This window comes from Pan paniscus, chromosome 22 (assembly GCF_029289425.2).
Source record: "Pan paniscus chromosome 22, NHGRI_mPanPan1-v2.0_pri, whole genome shotgun sequence".
Taxonomy (NCBI): Eukaryota; Metazoa; Chordata; class Mammalia; order Primates; family Hominidae; genus Pan; species Pan paniscus.
In genome coordinates, this window is record NC_073271.2 from 35,078,141 (window position 1) to 35,095,406 (window position 17,266).

Genomic DNA, 17,266 nt, shown 5'->3' on the forward strand with positions numbered 1-17,266 from the left:
TCCGGGAACCCAGGGTGACTGGTCCTCTCTGGAGGACAGAGACTGGGCTCAGGAATGGCCAGGAGTGGGACCACCTGCCTGGGTCATCAGCCCACTCTCACCTGGGTGCAAGCCTGGACTGGCCCTGCTGCCCAAAGTTGATTAACCTGGGATTAAAGAGCTAAAGAGTCAATCTTCCTCTCTCTCTCTCTGTCTCTCTCTCTCTCTCTTTCTCATTTCTATTATTTCTTTCCTAGAGCGAAAGTTCTGAGAAGCCTGCACCCTCATATCCCATCTGTAAATCTTCTAGCTAGACGTCCCTTCAATAATCGCATTATTCAATGCGAAGAAGAAACCCAAGATGTTCCCCCAAATATATAATACAACATTAATGTAGCTGCTGGGAGACATCACCAGAGATTGCATGGAAACTCTACAAAAGCAAAGCAAATCCAAACAAAAAACCCTCTGCACAAGGCCAAGGAGCTGAAGTAAGTTAAAATGAAACATCAGTAATATTGTTTGGGAAAACAAAGAATCATATAACACATGGCTTCTAAAAGAAATTTATTGAATGCTTTCAAACAGCTTGAACAACAGAGCTTGGCAGATTAACAGCCGTAAGTGTACCTGCAGGTGTATATCAAGTTCAGACATCTGATGCCAGGTCCCAGGCCCTGGCAAGGCCAGAAGGCCCAATATTAGACATAATCATTCTTGCTTAATGCCTTTTTCAAAGCCCATGTAATTCATTGCTGGGGCTGTATTTCATGTTTAGGTTGTCTGGCTTTCTTTGTTCTTAAGAAAACAACCAACCAATACCAGGAGGCCAAACGTTGTTTAGAATCATGAAACCATAGAATGTTACCACTGGGAGGCATCTTGGAAATTCAGACTCCAATTCTTCTGTTTTTCAGAAAAGCTAACTGGGGCTCAGGGAAAGAAACAAGTGGTCTCTTGGGCCAGAGGAAGGAGGAGTCCAAAAGAGGGAAGGGACAGCCCTTGGTAAAGAACCGGATTCCAGAGGGCACACAAAATACTGCTTCCTGGTTTCACACCACCTAGACTTAATGATAACAATGACACCCACTGTGTGATTTTTATTTCCAGTTTATAAACAGCTCTCAATTGGAATTTCTTTTGACTTTCACAATCTGTCTCTGAAGGCATGGACGTGACCTGCATATTTCAGAGTAGGAAACCAAGATGTAGAGAGATTGGACCAAGATTCCAAGGACTGGGGCTTAGAAGTAAGTTAGCCACATCCTTTTCAGTTTTGAGAGTTGAATGGTTACTAGTATGAATGATGACTGTCCCAGGGAAACCAGAGGGCCAGGTCACCCCACCCGTGCCCCAAGCCCATGCCAGTCCCATTCAGCCATGTGGCTCCCAATCCCATCCTCTATTGCATTAGGCCTCGTATTTTTCAAAGCACTTTTATGGTTCTCTTGTGCCAAGTAACCCAGTGAGTTGGGCAGGATGGGCATGCTGTGCCATTTACACAAGAAGAAATGGAGTGTTCAAAAGAGGCCATGTAAACCACAAGAACCGTGCAAAGGCAAGTTTCCTTAATTCAAATGCACATCCAGGGACCTTTAGTCCTGGCTACATCGAGGGTACCTCAGGCCTGCTGTAGATCCAGATGTCTTAGCAAATCCAGGGTTCCTTACTCCTGCTCTAGAATTCTCTTTCCCACATACATTTACTCCACCCAGGGAAGAAGAGAGGAAGGAAGTATTTAATGGATTGTAACATATGAGATCCCCCAAAAAAGGGTTTTTAAGTTAAAGAAATAAATGATGGGGGGAGGGAAGAGGGACCTACCTTCAGTTCAGCCTCCAGGCAAATTTCCAAAAGGCCGGCATGTTGGAGTCAGCTCTGGAACAGCAGCCCCATCCCACTGAGTCTTGGGGGAGATAAGAAGGGTCTCAAGTCCCAACAGTCACTGAGCACTCAGCTAGTGGTCTCCTAAAAAGAATAAAGCCTCAGCTTGGTTAGGTTGGCTCTCTGGGCCAAATGACAACCTGAACTGGGGGCCCCAAATCTGGCAGCCCATGGAAATCACTTGGAAGCAGGGTTATTCCAGATCTGCGGAATCAGACTCTGCTTTGAACCAGCTCTCCAGGCAATTCCAATGAGCAGGCAGATGGGAAGCAGGGATTTGAACAAGACTTCATTACTATTACAATTATGTAAAGTAATTTCTAAAATCTCCCTCTTCTTTCACATGAGATAATGAAAGAAACCCGTTTGATACATTTTTTTACATACACTATATGATTGCTTTTTTTTACAATGTAGTTTTAGGGAATTTAGGATCAGGCATGGGTTTGGGAAGCAGGACATGGGTTGAGACTCTGGCCTTGACCCTAATGAGCAGTGAGACCTCAGGCAAGACATGTGACCTTCCCAAATCTCGGTTTTCTTAACTGTGAAATGGTGGTGATGACTGAATGAGCAGTGCAGGCTAATGTGAGAGTCAAATTAAATAGTTTTTATAAACTGCCTTGTGCACTGGGAGCATTTGGAAAATGGAAGCTTTTAGGAACATTGCTGTGCTGTCTCTATCCTTGGTAATGTGGGCAATTCACAATGTGAAAGGTAATTTTTGCTTCTCTCACTGTATCACCGTGTCAGCAGCCCAGTTTAAGCCAGCACAGTAGACCATAGACTCCCTACACTCTACTCCCAGCCCTGCAGTCTAAGACAGCATCTTGTGGGGCTGAGTCTCAGGCAACTGCAGGGGCACAGATAAGTCCTTTTATTGGGCATTTTCCCCAGCTCAGGGTCAGACACAGATGCTCTTGGGTAACAAAGGAGTCCAGTGAAATCCCCTCCCAAGAGTAAAGCAGGAGAATTGCCGTGGCAACCCCAACCTGAAAACAACATAGGCATGCCAGTGGTGCAGTGGGGGTTCAAGGGCGTGATTGGGAAAGTGTTATGGAAGTGTCTCAGCTAGACTTTGATGAACGCATGGGATTCGTGCAGGTAGAGATGGCTGGAAGTGCTCTCCGGGTAAAGGAACCAGCGCAAAGAAGAGCTCGGAGATGGGTTGCGGTGGGTCTGAGTTAGGGTGGCCATGAGACTTCATCAGACCGGTTGGTGCTGCTCCCACACTTGGGGGAGGGGAAGCGTGTTGTCAGCCCTACCCACCCCCACACTGCCTCCCCAGCAGATTGGGGCTGCCAGGGAGCTGGGATGGGCCCCTTCCTCATCCGTGCAGGGTGTTTCATTCCACAGGATGTGGCCGACCTGAACCAAGGCCACGGCTTCGGCTCTACAATTAAGAAACCACCACAGTTCTGACTCTGCGAACAACAGAGGTGTTTATCTTGAGAGTTATCCAAGTTAGACTGGAGGATGCCTGTATGCTAGAAGGTTCTATGGAGGCACTGAAGAGGGGTGAAGCCACCATGATGTAAATTAAAGGTGACATCCTAGTCATGTGGTCTTTCTGATGGACAGCACCAGAGCCAGGTCTGGATTGGTTTAAAAAAGTGGAGTTGGTTTCAAGGGCCACAAAGACAGCCTTCATAACTTTAAGACTCATTCCATATGGGTTTAATACTTACAGTTCCTGAGAGCTAGGTGCTTTGCTTAGGCACGGAACGCATTGCCTTGCCATCCGAAGCCCTGCATTCAAGACCATGAACTGTGAGTCAAATTAAATGTTGAGTGTTCCTTTTTCTGCAAGAAAATGGATGCCTCCGTTGAAAAGACAGATAAGAAGTGCAGAAAAAGAAAGCAAAGCAATCAGCGTTTCAAGATAATGATCCCACTCCATGGAATGTGGGCTCCAGGAGGCAGGCATGGGGTCCAGTCTCATTTACCTTTTTGTCACCTGTGTCTGGTAATTGGAAGTGCTCCATAAACAGTGGTTCAAGGAATGAAGTAAGAGAAACTCCTCTCCAGCTAATGAAAGTGAATGTTTCTATGGGGATGTGGCAGTAATGAGTGGCAGGGGCACTTGCTTTGTATTTAGGCTTTTGCATTTCCTTTAGCCCTTAAAAGAACATTCTCTAGGTAGAACATTTATCAGGACAGGCCCTGTTTTGAGAAAAATTGAAATATTGGCACTTTGTATCAAAAGCACAGGAGCGAGAACATGCGGTGTTTGGTTTTCTGTACTTGCGATAGTTTGCTCAGAATAATGGCTTCCAGCTTCATCCATGTCCCTACAAAGGACATGAACTCATCCTTTTTTATCGCTGCACAGTATTCCGTGGTATATATGTGCCACATTTTCTTAATCCAATCTATCATTGATGGACATTTGGGTTGGTTCTATTTTTATATTTTATTTAGAATAATGTATATCTATATTAATAAATGAGATTTAAAAAAAAAGCACAGGAGAGCTACCGTGCCCTCTGGGACAGTTTCACATGGAGGAATTTTGCTTACCTGACTGTCAGCAGGGTTCCTCAACCTGGAGTTCACTTGGAGGTGCTCATCAGAATGCAGGTTCCTAGGCCTACCAAACCAGATTCCCTGGGACAGGGCCAAAAATCTGCATTTTAAAAAATAATTTCAACTTCTATTTTAGATTCAGGGGGTACACATTCAGGTTTGCTACACAGATATATTGCATGACACTGAGATTTAGGATAGGAATGATCCTGTCACCCAGATAGTGGGCATAGCATCCAACAGTTAGTTTTTCAACCCTTGTCCCCCTCCCTCCCTCTCTCCCTTTGGAGTCCCCAGTTTCTATTGCTGCCATTTTTAGGTCCATGAACACCCATTGTTTAGCTCCCACTTATAAGTGAGAACATGAGGTATTTGGTTTTCTGTTCCTGCATTTCATTCCCTTAGGATAATGGTCTCCAGCTACATCCATGTTGCTGCAAAGGATATGATTTTGTTCTTTTTTAATTGCTGTGTCATATTCCATGATGTGCATGTACCACATTTTCTTTATCCAGTCCACCATGGATAGGCACCTAGGTTGAGTCCCTGCCTTTGCTATTGTGAATAGTGCTGTGATGAACATATGGGTGTGTGTTTTTTGGTAGAATAATTTTATTTTGGGTACATACCCAGTCATGGGATTGCTAGGTCAAATGGTAACTCTGTCTTACGTTCTTTTTAAAATTTTTTTTTTTTTTAATTTTTGTGGGTACATAGTAGGTGTATATATTTATGGGGTACATGAGATATTTTGGTACCAGCACACAATGAGCAATCATCACATCATGAAAAATGGGGTATCCATCTCCTCAAGCTTTTATCCTTTGTGTTACAATCCCATTAGACTCTCTTCTCTTTTTAAAAAATTTGAAATATATTGGAAAACATGGTTTTTGTTTAGTTTTTTATTGAACTTTTAAGTTCAGGGGTACATGAGCAGGTTTGCTACACAGGTAAACTTGTGTCATGGGGGTTTGTTGTACAGATGATTTCATCACCCAGGTATTAAGCCTAGCATTCATGTCAAGTTATTTGAGTAGTCTCCAAGCTGCTTTCCTCAGTGGCTGAACTAATTTACACTGCCACCAACAGTGTATAAGCCTTCCCCTTTCTCCCCAGCCTCGCCAGCATCTGTTGTTTTAGCCATGCTGCCTGGTGTGAGATAGTATCTCATTGTGATTTTGATTCACAGGGAATCTGCATGTCTGAAAGTTCCTCAGATGAATCGAGTGAATACTAACACTTGTGAGCTAGCACTGACCTCTTCAAGCAGCGTGCCTATCACCTGTGACAGCTCCTTCTGGGGGATGTGGTGCACACAGTACACAGCCACCTCCCCCAGGACCACCCTTTGACCTCCTTCAGTGGTGAAACCATCCCAGCTACCAACAAGTGCAGAGGCAGCAAAACCAAAGTAAGCCAGGAAGAGAAGTAGGCAAGACCATATATGTGACTAATAACAAAGTTTCTTGCAAAATAAAAAAGACCTGTTATTTATGTCTGCAGCGACCCTGACCACACAGTCAGTGAGTGAGCAGGTTTACAAGTTCTTGAAATAAATGTAAGCAGCACTATGGTATAATTATCTTTCCAAACTGCATTTCATAACCAGAAGACTGGCCTCCACTGGGGCCATTCTCCAGGCACCATCTACCCACACCTGGGAGCAGCCCCCAGTGGGCTTCAGATAATCCGCTCGCCAACCTTTGCAATCAGCTCTTCATTCTTTCCTGTGTTCCCTCACACCACATTCCTTCAGCTGATTGTGGCATGTCTCCTTACCCTTGGCAATTAGCCATTATAAAGAAAAACGTTTCACCTCCTGCAAGAAGCCTTCCTAGATTACAAGAGAGCTGGTTCCTCCCACCTCCTCACCCCAACATCCCCAGTGAACATTTGCAGATCCCTGAGTTACTGAAGCCGTGCAGGAAGAATAGAAAAACAAAGGAGAATCTAGAAGCAAATGCCAATTTTTTTTCTCTGTTTCCTGGTGGGCTTCAGCAGACGTAGGCTGAAAATGCACAGGCAAGGTGACCTGTGGGCTTTTCCTGCTGGATTAGACAAGCACATCCCAGGGTCAGCCTATGGGACATGGACGCAACTTGGTGCAGGGAACCATACTGAGTGCAGGATGCGGACGGGAAAGGATACTCAGGCCTTGCCCAAGGGCTCGGAGGGGTGCCTCTGCCCATTGTCCATGTGTCTGGGCACCTGGGTGATGGAAGATGCCCCATTCGGTCGGGGGACAGGGCTGCCTGCACTGAGCCCCCAGGAGGCTGAAGAAAGCGTTTCCCCACCCCACCCCAGGCTCTGTTTGTGGATGTGGCCAGGTGACCTCAGAGAGCCGGCTGATCTGGGTGGGTGCAAGGGGCAGTTTTATAAGTTCAGGGTTCTTGCCTCTCTCCCCTCCCCATGGTGCCACTCTGCAGGGGATTTATTGGCATTTTGGCAAATCTCAACTTGGTTCACTGCTGCCTCTTCTTCCTAAAGACTTTCCAGGACTTCTTGGAGTGTGGGGGTGTTTTCAGAAGGAATCTGAGAGCACCTCCCCACCTCCCGCACACATACACTCAGCCTGCAATGGTCCCTGTCATGCCAGGTTAGAGGAACCAGGCAGGCTGAGTGACCCGGGCATGTCTCCTTGTTTTCAGGAAAACCACACAACTCGACAGAGAGGCATTGAAGCCACTCTTTCATGAATGAGTCAGGATGACAGGTGGAGAAGGATGTCCCCAGACCCCAGGGTCCCAAGCCCTTCACAGGAGAGGTGGGAGCATCCACCAGCCCTCCCTTAAGATAAGGCCACCTGCCACTGTGGTTTGGCTTATACCACAATATAAAGTCTAAAACAGCAACTTCTCTGTGAGAAAGCCAACCAGGGGACCCAAGGCACACAGGGCAGGGGGAAGGTACCTAGAATGGACCCGCAGGCCCCCAGCTGCCTTGTGGCTCCAGAGCCCCTGAGGACAGCAGCCCGGGGATGGACTTCGGCGCACTGTCATCCTGTGACTCCCACGCTTTCCCGTGGGTGCGTTCTGGACCTTGATCACAGGCTTCCTCTGTTTCCCCAGCTGTCAGCAAGAACACAGAGTGGGTGATTCTTGTCTGGACCAAGGTATGCACAAAGGTGATTACTATGGCCTCCGAGATTTGCCTACAGCTTGAACCTGCCTTGCCTAAAAGGGCACCGGTTATGGAAGTCACCCTGTGTACCTGCCAAGCCCCAGCCCCAGTCAAAAGTGCTAAGCAACCCTGGGACAAAGCCAACTCCATCTCTCCTTTCAATGCACGCCAGCCACAGTGAATCCCTCAGCCCACTGGTGTCTTCGGTAGCCCCTCTCCATGCCCCGTTCTTCCAGCAGCTCCCTGTTGAGGAACCAAGTGTGCCCAGCCAATTTCCCCCAGCACCCACTCCCTAACAAGCCCTACTCAGGCTGTCATGGTTGGAACATCAAAGAGTCACCTCCCTTTGGAACTTTTTCACTAGCATCATTATAAAACACAGATCAATGTTCAAGAAATCCCCCAACCATGAGGAAATGAAGGAATTGGGGTTCAGTGGCCAGCAATTGCCCTTCCCCCAATCTCTGAACACAGTTAAAACTTAATCAAGTGAAATGCTCAAAAATGAGGAGTATAAGCTCATTTTCCCATCTGGTTCAAGGAAGCCACTTGAGATGGTGCAATCTCTGCACATCAGTGGCGAAAATCACAGTCTATCTTCTTGCCTTAGCAACGGCAGTAGAGTCTACATAATTTTATCTTGCTTGTTTGAATGCGGGAGTCTGTACCTGGGGGTCACATTTCTTTTTTTCTTTTTTTTTTTTTTCTTTTGAGACAGGGTCTCGCTCTGTCGCCAGGCTGGAGTGCAGCGGCGTGATCTCAGCTCACTGCAAGCCCGCCTCCTGGGTTCAAGCGATTCTCCTGCCTCAGCCTCCTGAGTAGCTGGGATTACAGGTGTGTGCCTGGGGATCACATTTCTATGGCAATTCCACAAGACCCCGAGATGGTGCTACAGTTGGCTGCTCCCTGGCGTTCATTGGAATGCGGCTGCATTTTCTAAATTCCTTTGTCCTCTTGTCTGACTCTCCTTTGCTTCTTTCTCCACAAAATTATTTGTCCAAAAAAAAAAAAAAAGTTGAGTTAACTGGGGACTCTGGTTAGCTGTTCTGTAGTTGATGCAGGTATAATTATACAATACACGCGAACATTGGTCTAGAGCAGCGCCATCCGTTCATGACGCGCCCTATCCGTGCTATGCAAATGGTAGCCGCTCACGACAATGGCGATGGAGGAATTGGATTTTAAATTTTATTTATTTTATTGTATTGTATTTTCGAGACAGAGTCTTGCTCTGTCCCCCAGACTGGAGTACAGTGGCAGGATCTTGGCTTACTGAAACCTCCACCTCCCGGGTTTAAGCGATTCTCGTGCCTCAGCCTCCCGAGTAGCTGGGACTACAGGCGCGCATCGCAGCGCAAGCCACCACGCCTGGCTAACTTTTTGTATTTTTAATGGAGACGGGGTTTCGCCATGTTGCCCAGGCTGGTCTCGAACTCCTGAGCTCAGGCAATCCACCTGCCTTGGCCTCCCAAAGTGCTAGGATTACAGGCGTGAGCCACCGCGCCCGGCAACTTTAATAATTTTAAATCTAAATAGCCACATGTGCTTTGTGGCTAGCTTCCTGGATGGGGCGGGAAGGACATTGATAGGCAGCTCAAGAGAGCACTGGGCAGGAGGCTGTCTGGATTCAAATACAACAGCCCTGTGCTGTCCACGTGTGGCTGTGGGAATTCACTGAGACGACTTAGCAGGAGCCCCACATTCAGTTTCGGGCACAGTGTAGATTCTCAGGAAAGCAAGGCCGTGTTGTTCTGATGGAACCCAAGGTTTGGGGTCTAGATTAGGCCAGCTTCAGCTTCTCTATCCCCCTGGTTTCTACACTCCTTCAGGCTCTTCCTAAGTCAGGCATTGTAGCAGGCTGGCTTGTGTCCTCAAAAAGGATATGTTTAAGTCCTAACCCCTAGTACCTGTGAATATGACCTTGTTTTGAAATAGGGTCTTTGCAGATGTGATCAGTTTAAAGGTCTTGAGATGAAATCATCCTGGATTGAGGGTGGGCCCTCCATCCAAAGACTGGGTGCTCTTATTTTACGTTCAAAAGTACAACTGCAGGTTTGTTATATAGGCAAACTTGTGTCATGGGGGTTTGTCGTACAGATGGTTTCATCACCCAGGTGTTAAGCCTAAAGCCCATTAGTTGTTTTTCCTTATCCTCTTTTTCCTCCCACCCTCCAAAAGGCCCCAGTGTGTGTTGTTCCCTTCCGTGTGTCCATGCGTTCTCATTATTTAGCTCCCACTTATAAGTGAGAACATGTGGTATTTGGTTTTCTGTTTCTGTGCTAGTGTGCGAAGGATAATGGCCTCCAGCTCCATCCATGTCCCTGAAAAAGACATGATCTTGTCCTTTTTTATGGCTGCATAGTATTCCATGGTGTGTATGCACCACATCTTCTTTATCCAGCCTACCATTGGCGGGCACTTAGGTTGATTCTGTCTTTGCTATTGTGAATGGTGCCGCAATGAACATTCCCTTACATGTGTCTTTATAATAGAATGATTTATATTCCTTTGGGGATGTACCCAGTAATGGGATTGCTCAGTTGAATGATATTTCTGTCTTTAGGTCTTTGAGGTATCGCCACACTGTCTTCCACAATGGCTGAACTAATTTATACTCCCATCAACAGTGTAAAAGTGTTTGAAAGGGGTTACATTCCTTAGCCCCATCATGAGGACCTGGTTCAGTGAGCAGAGTTGAGGGAAGGTAAAACAGGACCTAGAAATGGCCACAGCTAGAGCGCCACCCGAGCTGCCAGGACCAGGCTGGACTCTGCACACGAGGTTGTCCGGGGCAGGGCAGGGCCAGGGCATGCCTGGAGCTGCCACCACTGTAGCACAGAACACGGGGTCTTAACCTGGGTAAGGAGTCAGGAGGTCTGTGAACTTAGATAGGAAAGAAATTCCATTTTTATTTTCCCTGACTTCTAACTACATGTTGGCCTTTTCTTCCTCTCGAAGTCTTAACCTGGGTGGGGAGTCAGGAGGTGTGTGAACTTAGATAGGAAAGAAATTCCATTTTTATTTTCCCTGACTTCTAACTACACGTTGGCCTTTTCTTCCATTAGGAGCACAGGCAACGAAGCACACTGTGGGGGACACACCTGTGATTGTCGAAATCACGGATATTTTTCATGCTGCATTGCAGCTGTTGCCAGTATCATCAGTGACTTTCATCCTTCTCTCTGCTTTGTAATTATGGTAGTTATAAGGCGGACAACTCAATCTTGTCTTAAGCTATTAATAAAAAACACGTGCACTATCATAGCACAGTTGGGAGGGCGGGGTGGGGATCGTTACATTTTGTTACATTTTGTTAGCTGTATTTCAACATACTGGTTTCCTTGGGAAGCCCATGTACTTTATTTCATGCATTTGAAGTCTGAATTCTGAGAAAGGGTCCATAGGCTTCCCCAGGCTGCCGCAGGGGTTCATGACACAGAACAGGGTAAGAGCCACTGGCATGGACACTAGAAACCTACACCAATGCTGTTGTATCACTTTTCAGACAAGCTCTGTGCAGTCGGAATTTTTTAAAGATGCGCTGTCACTTGAGGAAGACAGGTGATCTTCCTGCGGCACAAATAGAAGCAAAGAGATTTCTCTTCTTCTCTGTAGAGCAACACAATTGATAAATGGCCGATAATCTCCACCAAATTGGCAGCAGTAGGCTGCCCGAAGGCAGCAGGCATATTCATCTTTGTGAATTGTTTTACTATGATGCTGTCACATTTCCAGGAATCAGACGGTTAAAATGATATATTTTTGTGGTTTGGCATTTGCAGCTTTGCTCTGACTTCGCTGGTAACTGCCAACATCTGCAAATTATTATGTGCTTAAAAAAAAATCAACCACCACCGCAGGCTGCCCCCACGGTCCCTGGCTGGGCCAGGCCTCCTGCCAGGCCACAGGGCAGAGTTCTTGGACCAGGAGGCAGCAGGGTCAAAACCCAGGTTGCCTAGGAAGCCCCCAAAGACAGTTATGGATAGAGCTGGGAGCCCGAAACACATGTGGCAGTCTCTCAGTTTCCAGGTACCAGTTCTCACATCATCCACGCATGTGTTTGAGGAAAAACAAAAAAAACTGATGGTTGCCAAAAACAAAAATGCTTCCGTATCAAAGTCTATCAGTGTCAATGTCAAGAGACTTCTGGTTCGTAGACTCATTTTGGCTTGAGGCCACCAGAAGTGAACTCTGGTTTCTAAATGCAGAAGCAGAGGCACTGGCCGATCATGGAAGATGCATGGAACTGTTCAAGAGGCCCAAGCCTGGTGTTCAGAAACTTGGCAGGATCAAGCATCTCGCCCAGGAATTCATCCCCTGCTTGTCTAAGCCGGCTGGCTCTCGTGACTGACTCGGAACAACAGAGCAGATGTTTGCGTGGGAGGCAAGCCTCACCCAACATCTGTCCTGCGGCGGGAAGGCCTGGGTGTTCACAGATAGAGCTGGAGTTCCCCGGTGGGTGGCACAGACAATTAGCTGGGGCTGCCTCACATGTAATCTAATTACAGGGGGAAACAGGCTCAAACACCAGGTGATAAGCAGCGCAACTGTTTCGGGTGACTCTGTAATTTTTCCTCCGTTAATTTTCTCCATAACGCACATGATTGTCATAAGGGTTAATTAAAAAGAGTGTGAGTGGCCTCATGTCACATGTAGCTGGACCAGAAAGTGTTGAGTACCTGCTCATGCGTGCAAGAGGAGGAGGGAGGAGCACATCACTGAACTTCACATGAAATTGGATACCCGGGATTAGAGACAGTAGAGGGTTTTGGTGAAATCAGATACACAATGCAAAGCAGCACGCCGCGATAATTCAATTCGGATATACTGAGATGGACTGTATAAACAAGGAGAATGGAAGGCAAAAGGGTGATTCCAGGGAGGCTTCCTGGAGGAGGTGAGCTCTTCAAAGAGGTCATGTGCACAGGTAGAGGAAAGAAATAGAAAAAAAAAAAAAAGAGCACTAGAGCCAAGGACAGGAAGGATCACAACCATAGGGACAAGGATCCAAAACCATGAGGTTAGAACCTGAAGACAAGGAACCAGACTCAAGGAAAAAGTTTCCTTCAAAGATAACGGCTGATGGGTGCAAGGAGGTATCGAGGGATAGAGGATGTCCAACCCCAAGCTATAAGCAAAAGTCCAACAACTGATATCTCTTGTTTGCAACCCATCTCAAAGCCACCAAGCCTTGTGTAAATATCACCCAAAGTGGCCAAGACACCAAGTGAGCAGAGCCTGGTGACATCTAGGATTTGCACATAGCAGGCGATGAATAAACCCATGCTGTCTGACTTGGGAACTTTGACCTCAAGTTCATCACCTCTAGTATTTGTGGATGAAGTCAATGATAGAGTTAGTTCTTGCTTGTTCATGAAGCGGATGGTGCATCATTCTAAGCAATGCATAACATATCTGTTTTTAAAATGTTTTTATATGCATCTTGGATCACATTAAAATTACTTTGCATTTTGGACCATACAACAACTGATGAGGTTGGGAGTAGGGAGTGGACACTCCAGCCCTTCCTGCACTGAAAGAATGGATGTGCAAGCCACATGCTCTAAGAGGGTGGAGGCATCCTCTTACCTAAATACTAGACTGGCATCAACAGCTGCAATCCCCGATCTAGTTGCCTTGCTGGCAGTATCTCAAGCAATTGTTTTAATTTGAGACTTCATAATGACAATCCAAAGCTCACTTGATTATGATTATCACTGAGGAAGGCATTATTCAGAGTGTAGCAAATAGATAATATAGCTTTATCTATACAGCATCGCTCAGAGTGAGGCAAGTAAATCATATGGCCTGATCTACGCACACACAAACACACACACGTGAAGTCAGGAATATCTGACAGTGCAGTTCTAGTGTCCCCAAGCCTGTGACAGGTGTGCAAGATAGCGCCGTCCTGGGTCTGGCCCGATCCACGGGGGTTTGGATTCTGGGTTTGCTCATCCCCTGGGCTTTCTCTGCTTCTGTGGATCCCACTCCAGAGAGTGCTGGCATCGCCTCTTTCTTCAGGCTCTGAAGCCTCTTTCAATTCAGAACTTGAAATTCATTGCAGAGAACCCTCAGTCGTTTTGTCTGCAATCAAGTGACGGTGACTGCATTAGTCCCTGGGGCTGCCATAACAAAGCACCACAAACGGGAGGCTTGAAACAACAGGAATTTATTCTCTCACCGTTCTGGAAACCAGAATTCTGAAATCAAGCTGTCGGCAGAGTTGGTTCTCTCGAAGGACTGGGAGGGAGAATCTGTTCCCTGCCTTGCCTTTAGATTCCGCTGCTTCCAGCAGTCCGTGGCTGTCACGTGGCCTTCTCCCTCTGGAGTGTGTCTCTGTGTCTGTCCTCCTCTTCTTGTGATATCACGAGTCATATTGGAATAAGGGTCCACCAGACACCAGTATGATTTCATCTCAGCTAACTGCACTGGCAGTGACCCTATTTCCAAATAAAGCCAAATGCTGAAGCAGCAGGGGTTAGGACTTCAATGTATCTCTCGCAGGGACACAATTGAACCCACAGCAGTCAAATACATAGTCCTCATTAACCATACACGTAGGTCTGCTTTCTGCTGTGTCTAACAGATGCGCTTTTCTGTCCGAGGTTGAAAATTAAGGCAGCTTCCTCCCTGCCAGGGTACCCCCTGCACAGGCCCCTGCCACAGCTGGTGGTTACTAGAAGTCTTTCATACTCTTCAGTCCTGTGACAATAATTGCGTGTTTCCATGCACCCATATATAGACCCTAGCGCTTTTGGCAGGAAGAGAAGAATTTCTAAGTTGAGGCTGTTTAAAAGCGTCTCCCCAGTGAAGGGTCACCAGATTTAGCAAATAAAAATACAGGACACCTAGTTAAATTTGGATTGCAGATAAACAATGAATAATTCTTCAGGATAAGCATGTCCCATGCAATATTTGGAACACACTTACACTATAAAAATTATGAAAGTTCTTGTTGCTGGGTGTCCTGTATTTCATCTGGCAAGCCTACACTGCCGGCACCAGAAAGTCCTTGAAGTGAGTCTCCTGATCCTTCTCCACCCCCACCCTCAGTCCTGGCTCCATCTGCCCTAGAGGCTGAGGGCTTTCTATGTAACCCCCATGGAGACAGGGCATTATAAGATGCAAGGATGTGAATGGAAAAAAATCACAAGATCTATACATCTGGAAAGGGGATCTTTATTTCTTCTAAAGGATTACAGCCTGCAGGGTGGCCATTCTGACAGGCCGGGAGACGCAGCCTCTGGCAGAAACAGCTGGCAGGCACCTGGAAGGAGGGGGCGTTGCGGCAGGAGCCTCATGCTGAATTGAGCTGGCCAAACATACATATTCAGGTTCCAGGAGGAGCTATGAATATTCACAAAGAGAGTCCTGAGCCGTGCCCACTGAACATGCACGTTACATGCGTCCCATGTTCACTCTGGGGTGGAGGCTTCACATTTAAAAGCATTACAATGAGTCCCTACACGTCAAAAGGTGAGGCAGGGACTCGAAGGCATACAAGTGTGCAGCTTCTATAATCAGCCAGAACCAGGTCTATGGTTGGTGGTCTCTTACCAGGAGACTGAAATCAGCCTCTTGTCCAATCAAAGCTATAGTCACAGCTGTGGAACGGGGTCAGCCAGCGTCTGCAGGTGGATGAGCTGCAGTCGTTTGAATCTCGGGGCCGGTGCGTGTTTAGCTGCTGGAGAAAAAGAAGACGCTGTGGTGTGAGAGCAGAGTCCGTTCTCTAAGTGCAGAGTGCGCGGCTCGACCCTTGCCTGGCATGGCCTGAGGTGCTGCTTATAATTTGGTGTCTTATTGCCATAAGGAGTCTGTGCTGTCGGTCTCGTGTCTCTATTTTAGCATGACAGCCGATCATCGTCGTCTAAACCACAAAGGGGAGGGACTGTGATGAAGCGTGTCCGATCACCCGTCCCCTCATGGCTGGGAGCTCAGCTTTCAGGTTTCTCTGGGGTCCCCTTGGCCAAGAGGGGGTCTGTTCAGTCACTTGGGGGACTTCGGATTTTATTTTAGTTCTGAAAGAGTAGCAAATGGGGACCAACATGGAATTTGAAATGTATAGGAGGTAATTCCCAAAGTAAACCGCTCCGTGGACGTGATTCAGATCTGACTCCATGACAGTGCTGTCCCCTTCCCTGCCACCGTACTCCTCAAGGAGCTGGACGCGTCCTCGCAGGAGTGAGAGCTGCCTCGTCCACACCCACAAAGAAAGAACTCCGCTCACATATTTCCCTGCAAATAAAGGGGCTCTGTATGTAATTAACTGACAAAAACGCGGGTGGAATTGCAGGTTTGGAAATAAAGTATAAGGCTCTATAACTCAGCCTGGCTCCGCACACACAAGCCGTCAACTGACACCTGAGCTGGACTGAAGCGGGAAGGGGGCTGGCCCCTGGTCAACACACACTGAACCCAGCGGCCAGTACACACCCTGCTCAGCTGACAGGGGCTCTGCAGAGAATTCCAGCTCCCTCTATTCCCCACCCCTCACACAGAAACCTCTTATCCAGTTTGAGAGAGGTGTGTGCATGCATGTATGCACGTGTGTGTGCAGGCTTGTGTGCGTGCCTAATGAAAAGCAGCTTGTTCAGAGTTAGTCAAAGGCTTTGGGAATGAAACGCGGCTTTGAGCCCTTCCACGGCAGCTTTGAGGGGAGGCGTGTGTTGGTCAGAGCATGAAACCAGACGCCTGGAACACCGCCCAGCCAAACCCACCCGCAGCTCTGGTGCAGGAGCTCGCACAGAGCATGACACGTTTCTCTGGGTTTGCTTTTTCTTTATCTACAAAGAAGTAGAAGGAGAAGGGAAAAGGATAGGAGTCCTAAAAGGCTTATTACTGCCCACGAGGGTCACTGGAATTGACTCAAGTCAGTGAAACGCTTTGAAGATTAACGGGCCCATATAAATGTTAATTTGTTATGAGGTTTCTGCTAGGACGTTAAACAGAGCAGGGAAGACTTGCCCATAAAACACAGCATGCAGTCCTTAGTTATAATTAGTGCCTATAAAGGTCTCTATATTGGATTCAGTCGAGGGCCTGGCAGGAGGGCAGTAAGGAGCCATTCCAGCTCCTTTTAGAGGCGAAAGTGGGGCTGTGGACGAATAGGTTCCTCAGAACAGTCACTGCCTGGGAAGCAAAACCACGGAATGAAAAGCTAGGGACAGTCCCCTAACGAGGGGGTGGGGCAATCAAAGGGAGCTGCCTTTGAAGAGCCCTGAGTCCCTTGAGGGGAAGGCGGCAACAAAGTGCAGCTTGTCCACCATCACCTGCAGCATGCTTTCCTTAATGAGGATGAGACCCAGGTGGCTCGGTCACTGCAGCTCCCTGGAAGGGACCCTCAGGCCCCCAAACTGGGAAGTCCCCACCTTCCCGCAGACTCAGGATGCTTCTTGTGGGAAAGCACACCCACACTTACAGTGACAGCAGTCACGCTGACCTCAAAAATCCTCCAGGAAAATCAAAATTACACCAATTCACAGGATGTTCCCCAAAGTCCTAGTTTCACAAACTGGAAAACAGCGCAACCCAGCTGTGGTCCAGAGGTCCTGGTGACCTGGCAGCGACAGAATCTTCTCAGGCTGCCTCTGTGCTGCCCTTCTGTGCTGGGATGCACCTGTTGGGGAAAGCTGGGGTTAGGAAACCCAGTGGGTGACCAGGGAGAACTCAAGAACCAGCAAAGAAAAGCAACAACAGGCATATTCACATTTTAAAATGCTTCAGGTGCAGTTTACATACTCTGTAGAGGTTG

The 17,266-nt window shown here is 47.4% G+C and overlaps 1 long non-coding RNA gene across 2 annotated transcripts; it reads right to left on the reverse strand.

The window, feature by feature from the left end:
- Positions 1-529: 529 nt before the first annotated feature.
- On the reverse strand, positions 530-17,128 carry LOC130541107 (uncharacterized). 2 transcript variants are annotated; one of them, XR_010111148.1, is made up of 3 exons: positions 4,384-17,128; positions 3,552-3,666; positions 530-1,947 (listed from the first exon to the last, which is right to left on the reverse strand). It is a non-coding gene; the product is annotated as an uncharacterized LOC130541107 (long non-coding RNA). The 2 variants fall into 2 exon arrangements; XR_008955140.2 differs by having other exon boundaries at positions 3,552-17,128.
- Between the last annotated feature and the right edge of the window lie 138 nt (positions 17,129-17,266).